Source organism: Camelus dromedarius, chromosome 30 (assembly GCF_036321535.1).
Source record: "Camelus dromedarius isolate mCamDro1 chromosome 30, mCamDro1.pat, whole genome shotgun sequence".
Taxonomy (NCBI): Eukaryota; Metazoa; Chordata; class Mammalia; order Artiodactyla; family Camelidae; genus Camelus; species Camelus dromedarius.
Genome location: NC_087465.1, coordinates 24,733,513 through 24,753,799, shown reverse-complemented (window position 1 = coordinate 24,753,799; position 20,287 = coordinate 24,733,513). Strand labels below are relative to the sequence as shown.

General features: G+C 39.4%; 1 pseudogene; it reads right to left on the bottom strand.

The window, feature by feature from the left end:
- LOC105103875 (otoferlin-like) overlaps positions 1-20,287 on the bottom strand; it is a 102,159-nt pseudogene that overhangs the window by 66,415 nt on the left and 15,457 nt on the right.

Here is a 20,287-nt window from a genome sequence, read left to right as displayed (position 1 = left end):
ACATCATTTGATGGATCAAAAAATGAGGAGTGCAAAAAAAAAAAAAAAAAAAAAAAAAAAAGCCACAACAAAATAGAAGAATCTTCAAAACCTACCAAGCTTGCACAGGGAACTATCTATACATATCCAGTCACTTGTACTAATCTATAACGGAAAAGTATTCCAAGCAAAGAATTTAGATATAGACACTGCTTTCAGTAGGTGAGCATGGAAAATTTAACACAAGTGTACTATGCACTCGCATAACTGAAAGCACAGAAGGACTTTACTAATTGTATATTAAAAAACATAAGTCAAGAACTGAGATGGGAAAATGCAAATGTCAGAACGCAAAGGCAAACGTCCGTCCGCTTATGTTTTAACGACCCTCGATGGTTAGATATTAAAAGAAGAAGAAAAATAACAAAAGAAGACGGTACCTCCTCATCGGGAGACTGTGTGTCTTCCTCTTCTCCCGAGCAGCAGGGTGATGTTTCACCTAGAGAATGGAGTCACATATAGATTAGAGGCAACATCCACCACTGTCCATTGTACACACACACCTAAGTCTATCTCCATTCAAGAATCTTTCCATCAAATAACGGGGCATAAAAGAATTTCACAGGGCTGAAGCATTTTCTTGAAGAAAAACCTGGTCGTGGTTGGGCCATGTAGGAAGACAGTTGGCAAAAGGAAAACAAACAGAACTGGATGCGGTATCTGGATCTACAGCCTTCAGATATTGTGCACTGGAGTTTCATTTCTTCCTTTTAGTGTAGGTCCTGGGGACTGAACCCAGGACCCTGTGCATGGTAAGCATGCACTCTACCACTTGAGCTATACCCTCCCCTCTGTTTTTCTTCTATTTTATAATTTTCCATAATGATTGTGTGTGTCTTATCTCACAGAAATTTAAATTTTACACATAAAGCAAGATTTCATTATCCATATTAAACTGAAAATGCAAATGTAGGTGAAGAAAGCAAAAAACATAGTTTGATTTCAATATAAAAAAGAGAGGTTAACAAGGTGTTAGGCAGAATTTTAAAAAGCAGTCAGTTTAGTTTAGATATAAAGTAGACATTATTTAACATGATTCTGTAATGGATCATAAATTTAGATTCTATAAGAGATTACCATATAGCTTACCTCCTTCAATTGCTTGTTGCCACTAACCACCAACTCAAAAGGTGATCCCACAAAGAAAAAAGCGCTTAATTAATACGCACATGTCAATGGCAAGACAGTCCAATTACACTGTCATTATCAAGTGACTGTAAGCATTACCTTTATATTTTCATCTCTTGTTTTTAGCTGGATGTATGTTTTACTAGGAGCCTTAAACATGCCGTGAACTGCGATGCTATCCACACTATCCAGGAAAGAGGCCTATAACAGAAGACAGGGGAGCCATAAACTTTCATCTTTACAAACCCTTAGAGAAAATGTTACATGCTAAACAATCATGGAAAGGCAAATTCACTTTCACTCTTCTTTCATGCAAGAAAAACACATCCCCCAGACATTGGCTCTTCATCATTTTACAGGTTATACTATAAACAAAGTGAGGGATGTAAACCATGACAGATGGTCTTCATCACCATCAACTAAAAGGCAAAAAACACAGTCCTAACTTATTTCAGAAACAAAGGCTTAGTACCAGGAAGCACACTCTGAGGAGAGAGGACAAAATGAAAAAGGAATCCTTCCTTCTCCCCACAACACGGAGCTCATCTACAAGCAAGAAGTCACACTGGCTCACTCAGTCCTCCACTGGTGAGAGTAAAACTCAAAGCCACAGCTGTGGCAGGTCTGAGTGACCACCAGAAAAGTAGCAGAAATGGTTGGGGAGTCTCAGACCAGCATAGGAGTATAAGCGCCAAAAAAATGTTTTCCCTTTTCATTTCAGCTCCTGCCAAAATACAATTTCAAATGATCAAAAATCACCTAGACTGGGAGTCTGGGGAGCTTCTCCACCCTGTCTTCACATCTCTATTTTACTGGGCTCTTCAAAATGAATTTACAAGGAAGCCTTTGGTCTCACTCTCAGCCACTGTCATTAAATCACTTTTCACCATTTCCCCTGTTCTTTTCAATAAGAGTATGTGTCCACTTCCTGTGCACTTTGACCTCCCAACAGACCGAATGCCTACCACAAGACGACAATTTTAATGCTACTGTTGCAGTAACATAATGATGGGAAACGGATGGCACCTTCAATTGCAGCTCACTGCAATCGTCCAGGATTTGGAACTCAATCTTGAAGATTCCATTTTGTGGGACAATGTGATTTGTGACCTGGACAGTCCCTATTTCCTGATCTGTCCTGTCCCATCTGCTCCAGTATAGTTTCTCAGTATAGTTTCTCTGTGTTGCTGTTATGACTACATGATTGCTTCTTTCTTCAGGAGTCAGTTGATGGCCATCAGAATGGGTTACCTTCACCTAAGGTCAAAAGGAAACATTTTAAAATCATTGGACCCAGTCCCATCTGTGCTGTTCTCATGAAACCGAACTCTCAAAAATCGTTGGTTGCACCCTAACTTCCAGATTAAGTGGTCTCTCTAAGGTAGCATCCAACTCCACTGACCACTCCCTTCTTGATATTATGGCTTCTTTTGCCTTCTATGGCTCCACAATAACCTCCTTCATTTATACCCATCTGTCTACATCCTCATAATGGCTTTCTGGTTCCCCTTTCCTCTCCCTAAATGTGAGAAATTGTCAAGCTTCATTATCAGTTATTCCCAAAGGTCTCAGAACTCCTGACCTGGCTCTGGAGTTGACACTCCACACCTCCAATCCGCTGCAGGAAACTTCTGCTTGTATATCTCTGACATCTCAAATTCAATACATCTGAAACTGAAACCATCTTGCCCTGCCTATCTTCGCTCACACCACAGTTCAGCCAGACTTAACATCTCTGAATTTCCCCTCCCTCTTCCCACTTTTCACATGCAATGAGCACCAAGTCTTGTAGGTCTCTGACATCTTCTCCCCCCACTTCCTCCACCAGGAGGCTCCAGGCTGCCTCATGCCCAGGCTGCTGACATCCTCCCAAACACAGATCCCCCAGTCCCCTCCAGGACACTGCTTCTGTCCCACCCCTCCCACATTCATTAAGGCTCTAGGCTCTTCACTGCCTAGAGCATAAAGCTAAACAACAGGTGAGACCCTGAGGATCCTCTGCAAATTCCCTGAGCTCCACCTCCTGTCTTCCCTCTGACCCCTCCTGGACAGGAAACACCAGCTCTCTCCTGCCACTGTCCTGGCCCAGTCGGTGTCACCTGAATGCACCCTGAACTCGCCAACCAAAGTGCTCACGTCTGTCTCAGCTCATCTTGTTCCCCACCTCCAACTCACACAACCCAACACTGAAAACATGACTGATCTTTTCACAAATAGCCTAAAACTTCCCCTTCCAGAAAGCCTCCCTGAATGACCCCACACCCATCCCAAAGCCAGCCCCCCCTCCCTGAACTCTCATTGTTTCCCTCTCTATTCATTTGGAAATTACCATTTGCAAGCTTGTGTTGTTTTCGTTTTTGTTTTTTTTTAACTTACCTTTCCCAACTGTCTAAATTATAAGAGTATTAAAATCAAGAGCTCTCTAAAACTTTTTTCCCCCTGACTAGATCACTGGTTTATTATAAAAGGATATTGAGCTGAAGGGAAGAGATGCTTAGGGCAAACAAGGTATGAGGAAGGGGAACACAGCTCGCACGCCCTCTCTGAGCACAACCCTGTCCCCAAATCTCCACAGACACACCAACACAGAAACTGTAAACATTCTCTCCATTGATTCAATAAGCAGTGATCCCTCCTTTCTTTAAACTAGGGGTCAGCAAGCTATGCCAGGCAAGGAGGCTGAATCCAGTCTCTTTGTAAAGAAGGTTTGTTGAGAACCAGTCACCCTGACTTGGCTACCAAGCTGCAGGGGCTGCTTCACCCAACAGTGCCAGAGATGCACAGTGGTGACCTAGACCAATGGCCCACAGAGCTAAAAATACTTACATCTTGCCCTTTGCAGGAAAAGTTGGCCAACACCTGTTTTAAATCCCTATAGGAATGTACTCATGATGCGGATCTTTTCCTGCCCTGAGTCACACTTGTGTGTCTATTTTCCCATCACTGTCACAAACACTGTGACTCCAGGGGAGGGACTGGGTCCCTCTTAGGTCTCAGAGCCCCGCCCAGCAGCACGCCCTGCTCACAGTCAGAATTCACTCGGGTAATAAATGGTAATTCAATATTCTCTCAATAAGTGAGAGATGTGCTGATCATTTTTAATGCTACATCTTTGCTAGAAGTAAAATTAGTCATTATAAAAATCAAATTGAAATTTAAAATTTTTGACTAGCATCTAATTCCTTTACAAAACTTCATAGTTGTAATCCAAATCTAACTTTAACTGCTTATTAAATATATTTTGAGGAAAATTTTTTTGGAAACTACTTTTTGGATAAAGTAGATAAGGGTCATTTGGAAACAATTCCACATGCCTCATGTATCTAAAGAGGGAAAGTTATCTACTTTGTGCTTAAACTTTTTGAAAAGCACTGAAAATACCATTTCCCATTCTGTTTCACTAAACTAAACTTACTGCTTTAGACCATTAAGAAATACACCAACTCACAGTGGCTGTGAAGTTGAGATGGCTTCAAGACCGCAGCATAATCAAAAAATTCAATGATGTAATCATGTTGCTTGAAAAATACATTGGAGCTCGCATTTCTTGAGATACCTGTTTGGGAAATTGCATATTTTAGAAACTAAAATGCTTTACAAACAACAACTCCTATCCACCAAATCTCCCCATCTGTGCTACTTCCCAAACTGGTTAGGATATCAAGACACAGGAGCCTCTCTGGCTTGGGCACTAAGAGGACCATCAGGTCTATTCTGTCCTCTGTGGGTCCCTTCTGAGCACCACTACTGACCCCCATCAATGACATGTGCCCCACACATTCAGGCCACTGACACAATCGTCCTTTCGCTCTTTCAGGGATTGGTGAAACCTATTAAAATAGCAACAGAAAGATCCAAGGAATTAGCCTTTATTCTATTACTAAAAGAGAAAATTGGCTAGGAACCAGTGAGATTTCAGAAGATGTTATATAAAAAAGGAAAAGAGGATGGTTAGTCAGCTGAAAATGTACCCTTTCCATGTGGTTTTCAGGTTGGAAAAAAAAAAACTTATAAATACCTATCACACTGAAGTGTGATTCTGTGGCTGAAGTACAGAATTCCAAAGAAAGTAAAGTCTCCCCTTCATTATGAACACATTCTGCAAGTTAGACTAATAGTCATGGCAACATCAGCATTAAACAGCATCCTTAGGCAGCGACGGCCTCACAGGAACGTGCCAGCTACCATGGGGAAGATGATGGAGCAGCAGCACACAATTGTCTCTACCTGCACTTTTCCATGTCTGCAGACCTGTGAATGATTCTGTCACCGTGGCTAAAATTTCTACTGGCCCAGGAGAAGACGGATACACGTGTTCAAGAGGCTCATCCAAAAAATCCATGACCGTTTTCATCTCTTCTTCATTGAAAGAGAAGTTTGCAGATCCATTTATCTGTTTGGTTAAAAAAATTTCAATTGCATTCTTCACTTTAGCAATTCAGATCTGAGAGATAAAACTCAACCTAAGTCACAACAATACAATGGCTCTGTTTCCATTTTCATTATTTTAACAAATGCGTACATTCTCACTTGTCTGATGCTAGAAAGATCTTGAGCTTCTTACACTCAACTTTTCTTAATTCACTACCAAGTCTTTTTTTTCTAGAAAAAGTATACTTCTAGTTTTTCCCCGATTACAAGTTGCAAGACATTCTCGAGTTACCTTAAATGTTTTTGTAATATTTTTTTCACACCCCAAAAGGATAAAGGTTAAAATGTAAGTGTGACATCTCCTTTCACTGGCTTCCTATATGTATACCTGGAAAATGATAAATGGGGCTTAACATGAAATTATATTAAAAACATACTCTTATTACACATTTTTTAAACTGAAAGCAGGGTCAGGAATGTCCTTAATAAATGGCAATCCTTGAAATTAAGTCTCCAAAATGGGAAGATTCTCAATTGCAATATCTCAAAACAGTTCATAACCCACGCTTGACCCAGCCTCTAGAGAGCCCAGAGAAAATCTGATCATAACTAGAAGTGACAGTTTCTTGTTGAAAGATTTTTAAAAGATTATGAAAATCTTTTCTTTCTAGACAACTGGATTGGCCCATTAAGTGCATGCCCAGGAGACTTTGAAGCTTTTGAATGTTTTTTTAATTGAAGTGCAGTTGATTTGCAATGTTGTGCTAATTTCTAGTGTACGGCATAATGATTCACTTACACACATATATATATTTCTTTTCATATTCTTTTTCATTATAGGTTATTACAAGGTATTGAATATATATAGTTCCCTGTGCTATACATTAGGATATTGCTGTTTATCTGTTTTATATACAGTAGTTAATATCTGCAAATCCCAAACTCCCAATTTATCCCTTCCCACCCCCTTTCCCCTCTGGTAACCACAAGTTTGTTTTCTATGTCTGTTAGTCAAAAAGTTGTAAATGTTCTGAAACTGCATTCACCATGGCCACTGCTGCATGTTCCAACATTAACCAGCTGGATTTATTAGACCAAACATGCCAGGGCACCAAACGTGCTAATGGCTATTAAAAATTCACTTTTTGCAGAAAAACTTTAAAAAAGTCATTTTTTTAAGTCTATAGCACCAACATTAACTCCTTGAATCAAATCTCATCTCTGCTGCTTTGCATTCCAGGTATTAGCTTTATCCTTTCTCATGATGGGGCCGTCTTTTTGTGTGAAGGAGAGACAATCTTTGGCAAACTATTTTACTGTCAGAAAGCCTTTTCTCAATGCATTTCCTGGGATCCTTCCATCTCTATTGTGAAATGCTAAGCCAAACGTGGAAGTTGTCTTTACTTTGTGCTCTATAAATCTGACAGTAAACTCCTGCTTCCTGAATCCATTAGTTGAACACAGAAACAGCACCCCCACATCTGGATCAACTCAACTCAAAAACCAATGGTAAAATACAGCATATTCTGAATTAAAAAGAAGAAGACAATCCAGCTTCAAACATACCACCCTTCCAAGTAAAAACAGTAAAGTTAGCAGAAACCCTGGTTAGCAACTTCAGCATCAAATTCATTCATTCAAGAGTCCTCAAAACCTAACTGCCTGTATCTTGTCAAAGGTTAAACAAATGCATAACTAGAACACCAGAACACTATACTTTAACTTATATCACATGATACTGTACTTGAGAGCTTGAAAAACCTATACATAATTTAAAGTATTCTCAGGCAAAAATATTTTTAATTTTCATTAAATGTGAAGCAGATTTTGCTTTCCAAGCCCCAAGCTGGTTATACTAATCAAGAAACAAGGACACTGACCATTATGGTCCAAAATAGAATCTGGAAATTTGGGGGATAAACTAATCATTCAGAAAATAATAGCTCAACAACCTTTAAAAAAGCAAATCAAAGCTATTCTGGGATAGTTTCATTAACACAACAAGGATTTTTTTTATTTTTTCAAAAAACAACCACATCACAATAGGTTTACAAAATAATACCTAAAAAACTTGAACTTATCATTATAATTCATGTTTCTCCTCACCTTTTTTTTGCCATGTCATTTGCAGGATGCAAATGTCTCAGTTCATCAAATAATAAATACATTTAAATAAACCTTAAATTAACTAATTTTTTTAAATTCTGCTGTCCACAGGAGATATGTAAGTAACTAGATGTATGCTACATTATTTTCTTGACAATCCTTTTAACCTACTATGATGAAGGGAAAGAATCCATTATTTAATGAGCTGAGAGTTGTGAGCAGATGTTCACATCAGAGCTAATAAACAAATGTAGGTTTTTATTCATCTCAGCTAAAGATTTCAGAATTAAAAGGACAGTGGTAACCTTTTCTGGGAAATTGCCAGTAACCCTCTGCATATTAACTATGCCTTGATGGGACAGATGGACACCAGCAAAACAGTGACCTAAATTGTTTATCATCCACTCAGAGAGGTGACTGTGACAGCTAATATGAAGTAAATATTTAAAAATTGTATCTATAACTTAATAACAGCCATCCAGGTGGTAAGACAACAGAACTCATCTTTTCAAGTACATCCAGGGAACAACTGGAGTTCAAGTCCTACTCCTCACCCCCTAATTCAGTGACAAGACCAAAACTATTGCCCATACAACTTATTGTGCTTTACTCAAAGTAGCAGGATTTTGACTGGTGATGAAGGCCTTTGTTGTGATACATACAGCTCAAAACTGAACTCAGGCATCATATTGCTTATCCATTCATCTTTTCAATAAGCATTCACTGGAAGCCTACTCCATGCCTGGCACTATACTAGGTACCAACTTGCAGCAGCAACCATGACACACACCCACCCTCAAAGAGGTGGACTAGCTGTGTGTGCTTAGTGCTATGAAAGGCACAGGATAGAAGGGGTTAAGGGCAAGTAGCCAGGCCTTGAAATTGCCTTTGCCAAGGCCCCTTCAGAAAAAGCACTTTGCATTCTTGGAAGCACAGGTAAAATTTGGGAGGAGAGTTTGGGAGGGTAGAGAAGGGGCTGGGAGAGATGTTTCAAAAGACATGAAGTAAGAAAAGAACTCTGAAAGATATACTAAAAGTTCTGAACTTCACTCTCAGAGCAATGGTCTGAAAATGTTCATGCAAAAGAGCCATAAAATTAGATTGGCCTTTTAGTCAAAGAAGAAAAGAAAGAGAGGGGTCGAGGACAAGGACGAGGAGAAAAAAAAAGAAGAAAAAGAGGAAACAAGTCTGGATGCAAAGCAGAGAAAAGATTGAATAGGGTGAAAATGGAGCCAGGAAGAACTTTTAAGAAATCACAACAGCAGTCGAGGAGAGAAAGCTGACATTGGCCTGAATCAAGGAAGTGACAGTGGAGAAAAGAGGATGGAATTGAGAGATATTAAGGAGACAAAGCTGGACGGGATGCTTGCCTGTGCTGGGTGTCGGTTTGCTCTATAGGGGTTGAGGGAGTCGGGTGAGTACAGCTGACTTGGGCAGCTAAAGAGATGGTGGTGCAGGCCGCCAAGAGAGGGATGCAGAGGAAACCAGGTCTGGGGGAAGATGACTGTTTAAAGTCTCTGTGGGAAGTCCAGTGGGTGACGTCCAGTGGGCAGCGAGACATGAGGATCCAATGGGCAAGCTAGAAATGTGGGCTAGTGATATGGAGTCAGGTTTCATCAAATTATATATACAGTAGCAGATTCCCTAGCCACAAAGAAGAAAACTTGGAGACATGTTTAAAAAAAAAAAAAGAAAAGAAAAGGAAAGAAAAAGAGAAGAGAGCTAGAGGTGGAGCTCTAAGGAACAAGAACATTTACAATATGGACAGAAAGGAGTTGCTTGCAAAGATTCTTAAAGGAGTGGCCAAAGCAAAAGAAGGAAAATCAGGAGGAAAGTGGGAGAGGACAGCAATGTCCGATGCTGCAGAGGGGGCAAAAGCTGTAAAAGCCCAAGAAAGGCCCCCACAAGATTAGGCAAGAAGGAGGGCTTTGTGCCCTGGGGACAGCAGTTTTGTTTCAATGGCATGATGAGGGGAAAAGGCAGAACGAGGCAGGGCTAAAGATGGAAGAGATGTGAAGAAGTAGAAAATGCAGCTGCAACTCTGGGAGGAGGGGAGAGACAGGGCAGCGGCTGAAGGAGGCATGAAGATCAAGGAGGGTTGCTTCCTTTAATGATAGAAATGTTGAAACACAGTGAAGCCACACCCAAAGAGCAAAAGGTTAAAAATATCAAATGGAAGCAGCGGAGACACAGGTGAGAGGGAAAGTGGGACTAGGATTCTCCGGACAAGAGACTAAAGCCAAGACCCAAGTGGAAGGATCAGCCTGAAGGGAGGTTAGACACGCTTTCCTTAGACAGACACAAGGCAGTGATGGCCACTGTCATCAGCATCACCTCCATCTTCTCCAGGACGCAGGATTTACAGAATAGGTCTGTGCTGATTCCTAGAGGCTGACAAAAGACCTTGCTAGTGAAAAGATTTCCTGAACCTGTTCTCAAGTTGTAAATTATATCTGCAATCTGAATAAAAGCAAACCCTCCTGAAACTTACTGGTAGGCTCAGAACTCATGAAAGCTGGGGTGGAGGAGGAATGTTTAACCACAGGCCTCTGGGGAAAAGTCCTCGGCTGTGTCGTGTCAGGAGTGACTCACCTAGATACACACACAAGATCTCGCTGCCCTGGGACAGAATCACCTTACTTTGCCACCACTGTGGACGTTATCCCGGTGCAACTGAAGCCTAAAGGAAGGAGCTTTGATAGGAAGGAAGTACTGGGAATGGACTACAGGTCGACCCCGTTGTACTGTGCTTTGCTTTATTGCACTTCACAGACACTTGAGTTTTTTAATCAGTTGAAGATTTGTGGCAACCCTGCAAGGAGGAAGTCTATCAGCATTTGCTTACTTTGCATCTTTGTGATACGTTTTGGTAATTCTCACAATATTTCAAGCTTTTTCATTATTATTATATCTGTTATGGTGATTTGTGATCAGCAAACTTTGGTGTTGCTACTACAAAAAAAATTATGACTCAAACACTCAGAGGATGTTTAGCATTTTTTAGCAATAAAGTGTTTTTTAATCAAGGAAGGGACATTGGGTTTTTTTTTAGACATAATGCTACTGCACACTGAATAGACCACAGTACAGTATACACATAATTTCTACAAGCCCTGGGAAATGAAAAAACTTCATGTGACTCACTTTACTGTGATATTTGCTTTACCGTGGTGGTCTGGAACTCAACCCACGATCTCCAAGGTAGGTTGCATTATCAGAAACTAGCAAGATCTGAGAAATTTAAATGGCAACAAGGAAACTCACTATCTATAGCTGACAAACCAAACACTAAGATGGTCTTCCTGATAAGTCGATTTCACTAAGCTGAAGACCCTAAACACTTAAACACTAATCTAGGTGTTTAGGGGAAGTATTTTATAGATGTGATCAAGCCATACTCAGTAGACTTAAGTCAGGGGGATGATCCTAGATGATCTGACTGACCTGACTGCATCAGTTGAAAGGCCCTAAAAGCGGAGCTGAGACTTCCCTGAACAGGAAGAAACTCTGCTCGTAAACAGTAATATCAGTACCTGATTGTCCCAGCCCGCCTTTCCTGATGACCTGCCCTGCAGATTTTGGACTTGTTAGCCCTCACAATCAAGTCAATTTCTCGCATTAAAGCTCTTAATACATATCTCCTGCTGATTCTACTTCTCTGCTTGAAACTTGACAGATACACATACTAAGGAAAATGATACAAATACAATGTGTTGAGCACTAAAGAAATGCCAGGGGGCCATCACAGTTGGCAAGTCATTCTCAGCCAACAGTATCTCAAAGTATCCCCACAAATGGAAATCAGGATGAAACTACAAGGGTTCCCTGGGCTGGTGGGAGGAAGCTGCCTATGCTGAGGCTGCAGGGGATCCATACCCCCTGAAATTTAGTATATAACAAATTTCCTAGAGAGCTACCAGAATTTAAGGATCACCATTTTAACTGGTTGTATTAAATCCCTGGCCCACTCCAATAACTAAAACAGAAGAAAAGAAGGTATCCACTTTCAGCATTATCCATGCGGACATTGATGGTTTATATGGCTTTGCAGTCACTAAGTTTTATACATGTTAGCCAAAGAACTCAAAATAAAACACAGACAGAATGCTTAACCTTCAGCTAAGATCAAGGGCAGGATAATAATTATGTGGGGGGAAAAAGGCATTTATGTGTTTCTAAACCATAAATCTAGCCACAGTACCCAAATTCACATTGAAAGTAACCTCTTATTTGAATTAACTTGGTATACAAATCGTAGACATGTTTTTGCCTTTGTGTCACAGGGGTTTCACTTTTTTTTTTTTGCTAAATAGAATCTAAAGCAGGCATCTTCAAATGTCCTGGTGTGTGGACTGTTTCTACCAGGAGATGTATTGCCCACCACTGGCCACTGCCACACACCCTCACCAGGAGAGGAATATTGTGATGAGACAGTGGTGGGATGGGGTCCAGTTTTTACCAGCTATTACAAATAAAGTCTGAAACTAAATAAATTTCAGAAACCAAAGCACTGATAATGATACATTAAAAATGTAACACTATATACAATAGTCAAGAAATGGAAGCAGCCTAAATGTCCAATGACAGATGACTGAATAAAGAAGTTGTGGTATATTTATACAATGGAATATTACTCAGTGATAAAAGAAAAGAATAAAATAATGGCAGATGCAGCAACATGGATGGATCTGGGGATTGTCATTCCAAATAAAGTAAGCCAGAAAGAGAAAGAAAAATACCATATGATATCACTCATATATGAAGTCTAAAAAAAGAAAGAAAAGAAAGAGGACACTAATGAGCTCATCTACAAAACAGAAACAGACTTGCAAACATAGTAAACAATCTTATGGTTACCAGGGGAAAGGAGGTGGGAAGGGACAAATTTGGGAGTCTGAGATTTGCAAATGTTAACAACTATATATAAAAATAGATTTTAAAAATTGTTTCTATATAGCACAGGGAACTATAGTCAATATCTTGTAATAACCTTTAATGAAAAAGAATATGAAAATGAATATACATATATATACACACATATGTATATATGCATGACTGGGACATTATGCTGTAAACCAGAAATGACACACTGTTAACTGCCTATACTTCAATTAAAAAATAAAATAAACACCACAAGGCATACCCTTCCTTGGGAGGGAAAAGCAAGCACCTCTCCAAAGGGGCTGCAGAGGGCACCAGGGAGCGTGGTGAGGTCTGCTGGGACCCAGGGCAAGACCTTCTCTGGTCGGGAAGAAGGGGAGGGCCAGATGAGAAGGAAACGTCCCCTCAGAGATGTGGGTCCGCCCCCAGCCTGCAGGCTGCTCTCCTGAGGAGGCTTAGCCACCCAGGCCAACTCCAGCCCACTGACAGGTACACGAGGATGGGCTCGAGTCCTAAGTGTTGACCCAGCCAGGTCCTTCCAAACCCCAAAGGATGGGGAGGGGCAAAAAAATTAATTTTTTATAAATGCTAAAAGAAATCAATCCTGGATTTGAGGACAACCCCACTCTGTTTGGAGAACCACTGATCTGAAACTCTGAGAGTGCTTTTCACCTCAGCAAAACAAAATGCTCTGCTGTTCGAGCCAGTGGATCAAAACCATGAAAGGGACTACACATCGGGGTGGGCTGGAAGTCTCTGTGTAAGGATGCTGAAATGGATGATGAATGTGGATTATTTACTCATCATCTACCTGTAATAAAGCAACAACACTCCTCCCTGAAGATTCAACCTCCATTATTGACAGGGAACAATTAGCATCTAAGAAGTAAATTGCCTTAATCCATGTCAGCTGAATGACGAATAAAGCTACAACTTTCTTTTTAACCTGACACCATCTATACTGTAAATCTTTTGATGACTCTTGGAAAGACACTAGCCTTTTAGGACTGGAGCAGCTTTAGAGCAGAGAAATGAGTGCAAAGATCTACCTAATTATTATAAATATTTGTTTCCCATCCATTGGGGAATTTTAATAAGTGAAACAAGACATTGTGCTAATGTTCTGGAGTAAATAATGAGCTCTTTGTCATTCAGTTTTGTAACAGTTTCTAGTCATAAAAAGAAATAGGATACTTACTTTGCTGTGATGGTACCATTTAAACTCTCAGCATTTAAAGAATAATATAATGGTATCTCCAAAGCAACTTCAAACTTTGGTAACACTAGAAAAGAAAAGCAAGGATATTTTAAACAATCTATTTTCCTATCATTTTCAGCTTAGCAAACTAGAGACTAGAATTGTTCTAAAGCAGTTTATAATTGCGACTGTTTGAACTTAGGCTTTTTAGGCTCCAAATACATGTTAACACATAGACGGAAAGCACTTCATCCCACTCAAAATCAAAAGCCCTACAAGGCTGGTGACTAGACAGTGACAGTAGGGGCCAGTTGCTGTGGACATTTGTGTCAGTGGAAGCTTCCCACTGATAGAACCTAAACTGTGCCCATAACTCTAGATGCAAAACCATCTGAGAGCTGAAAGACAAGGCTTTTTTTTAAAAAAACACCTTTATTATAGATGCACAGTAAACCACATATTTCAGATGTTCAGTTTGATACATTTTGATGGATGTATATACCAATGAAGCCACCACCACAATCAAGATAGCTAACATTTCCATCACTCCCCAAGAGGTCCAAATTTCAAATTCCCAAGTTATCCCTTCCCATCCCTGTTACTCCCTGGTAACTATAAGTTTCAATTGTCACCCATTAGTGTGGACTTACTGCTTGTTAAAATACTTCCACATCACTTGGTAAAGAGCCACTTCTGAGTGGCCCCTTCCCTAACTTTTCTCCAATTTGGTTACTAAAAGCATGTCCTGAGGCCCCCAAACTCTCCTTCTTCTGCATGGGAACAAATTTGCAGTCACAGAGAATCCCTGTCCTCTGAGACTATCAAAGGTCAATCTGGTGACAATCTAACACAATGATAAATGTAGGTTGTTGTTTACAACAATAATAATATGATATTGTTGCTCTGGAACACAGCCCAGTTGCAAACTTAGTAATGTATAATGGGAATCCTACTTTCTTCTCAGCTGGAAAGGAAGCCATCGCAGAGATTCTGATAACCCCGTGCGGCTGGTCCAAAATGCCCAATAAGGTCAGGGAGGGGGCAAACACATGTGACATTTCATACCAAAATCAGGAACAAGAAGGCCCAAGATAGTCCAGATGGTAGCATTAAGGAGGAGGTTGGGTTCAGGCAGTGGCTAAAAAGGTTGACCCCCTGGAGGAATGCCCAGAGATAACCTTGAGAGCATCTGGCAGCTCAGGACCACATCCATGATTTCTAGCCCATCGACAGCCCAAGTTCAACCAGACACTATGGGACACTTAACAAGGGCAGGCAACAGCTCCTCAGTGTCAGCGCATCTTGCAGAAACACCCAGCGTAACACCAAATCATGCAGAGGTAAGAGGACAGACTGATAAGGAAGAAACTGTAAATCCTCTTGATTCGAGAACTTTCTGAAGGGGTTGCTCTCAAACTTGGGTGTGCAGTAGAATGAGCAAGATCCTGAATCTGTGAAGTCAGCAGCCTTAAAGTGGACACCTTTTCTTTATGGCTTAATAAGATCCTCAGATGCTCGGGACACAGACCAAATTTAAGTCACCTCAGCAAGTACTCCCAGAAGGTGGAAGAGCCTAATTTCCCAACATGAGGCCCTTTTAAACTGGAATATTTTCACTGTATCTAAAAAAACTATTCTCTTCATTGAATTTGCATGCTTTTATTAAGGTTAAATATGAACCTGATATAATTATTTAACAGGAAAATTACCAACAGAAAGAAATAACCAACTTTGGAGTATTAAACATGATTTGTGAATTTAAAGCTTTTGTAAACTTGAGTTTTATTAAACTTCTCTATTTAAACTTGTTATAAATACAAGGAAAACCTGTAAATAATCTGGACATGTTGAGAAATAAATGCTTAAATATAATTAGCAGTACTTCTAGTCTGTAATCTGAAATGTAACACATAACTGAAATCTTTCTTAAATGTAACTCCTTATATTGATATAATTAGATAACTATATATATGTAATTAAGTTATAAATAAGAACATATATTTAATCAAATCTTCAAAGCTATTTTTTTAAGGAGAAAGAGGAAGAGGAGGGACTTAGATACCAACCTGGTGCACACATTCAAATCCAAGTGATTGATATCATCTTCATTATCTTTTATAGCAACATCTAAATCAAAGGCTTCTTGATCTTGGATTGATTTTTGGACTCTAGAAGATCCAGACTCTTTCAAATTATAAATAATATTAAGCTGCAATAAATAACAACTTAGTATAAATAATAAACTAGTAGCAATAAACTGCCTTTATCATACATTCTAAATATTAGGTAATGATTCTCTTCGGGACAAACCCAACTAAATTTGTAATCTTCAACCTAGAAAAAATTAGTTTTACTAACTAAGTATCATAATCAACAAATATAATTATGAACGTTTATAAATAATGATTTTTTAAACTGAGAAATTGTTACATAACATTCCAAGTATGCTAGACCATCGTGAATGATATTGATGGTTATTGCTTTTTCAAAGAATGTAAAACATTCCCTTGAGGGTAAAAATGAAACTACTGCCAACTTTCTTGAAAGCATCCACTAATTTCTAAGTTCTCCTGCCCAACTGGAGTCATTTTTCACAAACTGGAACCTTACAAACTATCAGTAAGATAAATCAACATGTCTTCATCCAAGATCCTTGGTTGAACAGAAACTTGTTCAACTGCTAAGGATTCTTTTTGATCATAAACTGCTTTCCAAAGATGATGAAATACATGATGGATTTCAAGTCAACTGGGTCTTTTTCAGCAACACCAATTTGAATGGTGCTGTGGGGACATGTGGGGCAGTGTGAGGGCCAGTGTTTTTCTCAAAGAGATCCTAAGATCAGAAGCTTGGGAGTGTACTCAAAATTCCCTAGGCCTGCCTCATGCCAAGTTGAATCGGAATCTATTTAAATTCTTTACCTCTTCCACTTTCTTTGATACCAAGATTCATAAGCCTTACTATCACTATGTAATACTGTATTTTATTTTACTTATACTTAAATCTGTCTCTTTCTCTCACACATATACCTCAGAACTCAACATTTAGCATCCACTGTGGATTTACATACTTTAAAAACCCCTCTCTCTAAGCCTTCATCTTTCAAACCTAAGAGTTCCAACTTTTGATTGTGCCTCACCTAGATCATACAATCCTTCATTCTCTTCATCATCTGGAATATCTCAGCCTGGACATTCCCCAACTTTTCCTAAACTACAATTAAAATTGTAGGATATTCTTGGAGTATTCTTGGAGTCTCTCATCAAACTGGAAAGACAGCCTCTGTGATTTTCACTGCCCCCTTTCCTGTGATGCGCAATTTTCCTTTAGAGACCAATCTCATCAGGAAATAAACACAACTATGAGGTTTGTCCTCTAGGTCACAATTAATATCCAGCTACAACTAAGTGTTAAGAGTTTATATTTGGCCCATAGTAGAGATCAACTGCTCACACAGAGAACTTCAAGAGATCTTGCAGTTTATTTCCAGTAGATTGCTTTCCATTACCCAAAAGAGGTGAACACTGACTGCAAACCTGAGTTTCTTTGCCCTCCTTTTTCCTAGAGCACTTATAAAAATATCAACTAAAGGAAATGTCAGTACCTATTCCCAGGTGACCAGCATTTTTGCAGTTTTCTTTGCTATTACGAGAAGTGCCTAGTGGTCCCACCCTTTGTCTTCTGCATGTAGGTACAGACATGGGACTGGTGAGTGTGCTGACCAGTAGGTACCATATTTACTGCAATGTCCTTCAAACTTCAAATAAAAATTGTCTGGATTCAGTCATTTATCTACATTTGGCTTATAAGGAATGAATTCCAAGCAATATGGTGGTTTAAGTATATATGATTTTTCAGTTGTATCTAAAAATAACCAATGTGTTTACTTTTGGATTTACTCTTTGCTTTGAAAGACAGCTCAGGAGTGACAGTTTTCACATGGTCTTTGTCAGTAAAGATCAACACAAATTATTCGCTCTTTCTGACCTTTTCATTGAATACTTTGAATACTGTTCCTTTTAACTGGGATTTTTCCTTGATTTTTAAAAGACATTTACTGTGTTTTGAGTATCATACAAAATAATCTTCACATTATTTGGAAGCTTCCAAATTATACCTGACTATGTGCCCTACTTTGCTAAGTGTTTCTGTTCCCCCAACTAGAACAGTTGTACTGGTTTTTGAAAATGTACCTTTTCTCTATAACAGCCTTATTTTTTAAACTTTCTCAGTAAATCTTCCAAGGTTTGTTTGGATTTTTTTCTAACTAAGCAAATGATCTTTTTCAGCACTGTTACATATTATTTTGTGTCCCATGAACATGGTTAAGTCCCTACGATTTTCATGTATTAAGTATAATAACTTCCATTCAGGATTTTACCTACTGCTTCCATTTTATTCCAGCCCAATTACACCATAAAGGGTCAATTTCTTCAGATTTCCTTCCTACACCAGAGCACTGAACACATCATGCTCTACTTGCTTTATTTACTATAATATAAAAATTTACATCAAAGGGGCACATTTCCTATCTTCAAGTCAATTACTTGTAATATGTTAACCTTTATTTTTTTAGATGAACATTAAGAAATTTTAAGTAAAATGCAACTTATCAAGTCACAGTAGAAACTCTACCAAGTGTCACAATTTCTGAGCTGTATTTTAACAAAAAAAAGTGAGATTTCCCAACAATTCACATGAATCATATTGGAAGATTTTAATTCTCACTTCAAAAAGCATATAATACTCAAGAGTAATTTCTTCCAAAGGGTTATCAAACCATATAGTTTCCATCTACTCACTAGCTAGTAATCTCTCTAACTCCTTTTATTAAAGAGAGTGATTTATCTTGCCTAAGTCATAGAAATTAATCATTAAAAATTTTACATTATCTAAGTTAAAGATTGACCAGTGCCCCAAACCAAAGAACTATTACAGCAAGTCATAGTTAACAAACAAACATAAACATAATTACATACCTGACAAATAGCAAATCCAAAACCACTTGCAGAAATATTAACTGCCATTGGCTGCACCACAGCAAGCTGAATGAAGTGGAAAAAAAGTGAGTAAGGCTAACTGTCCATATCGAGGTCCTTCCAACCAGCACAAGAGACCACCGTTACCCCTCCCTGGGAGTCTAAGAAATCGGCACTCTAAAGCTCTAAGAAGTTTACAACGCACCCTCACATGTCAAAACTGATGGGTCAACCAGATAAGGGAAGGGAAGGCCGAGGAAGGACACATTCATGCTGTGGACAGGTCTGCCCTTCTGCAGAGGCCGAAGCAAGAAAGACAAGAAACAGAAGTCATTTCCCTCCTCACGCCTCCCTCAGCATCAAAGTCCCTGGCCTTCCTGAGAATACAGTGGGGCATCATCACTGACTAGTCCAACATTTAGTCCTTCCTTGTCCTTTGCCATCACCCCTCCTCTTTAGTTTCTAGTCCTGAAGTTATCCACTACCTTCAACTTCCTACAAGGTTAACCAAGGGAATAAGTTAGGGTCTAGCATAGTCCTTTATTCCATTTGAAAGAAAGAGTTCCACTACTGGTTTCATCAATTCTCTTAAGAGGACATGTGGTGCAGCCAAAAAGAACGTGGTCTTTGATTTCGTGGGTTAAAATCCTAGTTCTGCTGTGACTAGTAACATGATCTTGAGCAAGTTACTTAAACTCTCTTAACCTTAGTTTTATCAAGTGTACCTTGGGGATAAAAGTACTTACTTCTTAGTCTCAGTTTAAGAAGTAAACGCAATAGTACATGCAAGGAAATCCAGCACAGGGCCTGCCAAGAACAGGAACTCAGCAGGTGTTTGTTCCTTTCCCAATAAGACAAGGCCCATGTTTTCTGCTTTTCCCAATCTTTCCAAAGTTCTCAAACCCTCCTCCCCTCCCCAGCTCAACATATTCAACCAAAGGACATTCCTTCCTCCAGCACAGGGCTGGGAAACAAGCCTTTGTTGTAATCAACAGAATGGAAATAAAGCTCTATTCCAGCAGAAGGAATCATCTACATAGAAATTCAGATAACCAACCACCCCTTGTCCCCACCTCTGCCGTCTGGAGGAGAAAGCGGTTCTGTGTGTCAATCAGAAACTTTACAGGACTTGGTGAGCTGGGCCCCATCACAGTCACTTAGAGGTTTGTCCTTTCTGTGTTCATTAGGGCTACAGGTTCAGACAGGGACTTCAAGGCCACAGTGGTGTCCTGTTGAGAAAAGAAAAAAGCTTGTGCATGTGAGTATCTATCAAGGTCTCCACAGCATGAACTTCAGTTTTGTTTAGGACACCTCTACACACTCATCCACCTTCCTTGGGAGTGAACTCTCCTTGACTCATCTTTGCATCTGCTTGACCTGGAGTACAGGAAAGGCTCAGAAAACATCTGCTGAATGAAACCAAACTCCTTCTGCAACAGGTACCACAAATGAAAAATGGCTAATAAGACAGGCAACCAATTTATCCCAAGTAAATATCAGATATGATGTTTATATCAGTGATGAGAAAAAATTAAAATTAGTAACTTAAACATTTCATTTGTAATATATATATAGTTAGTTAACT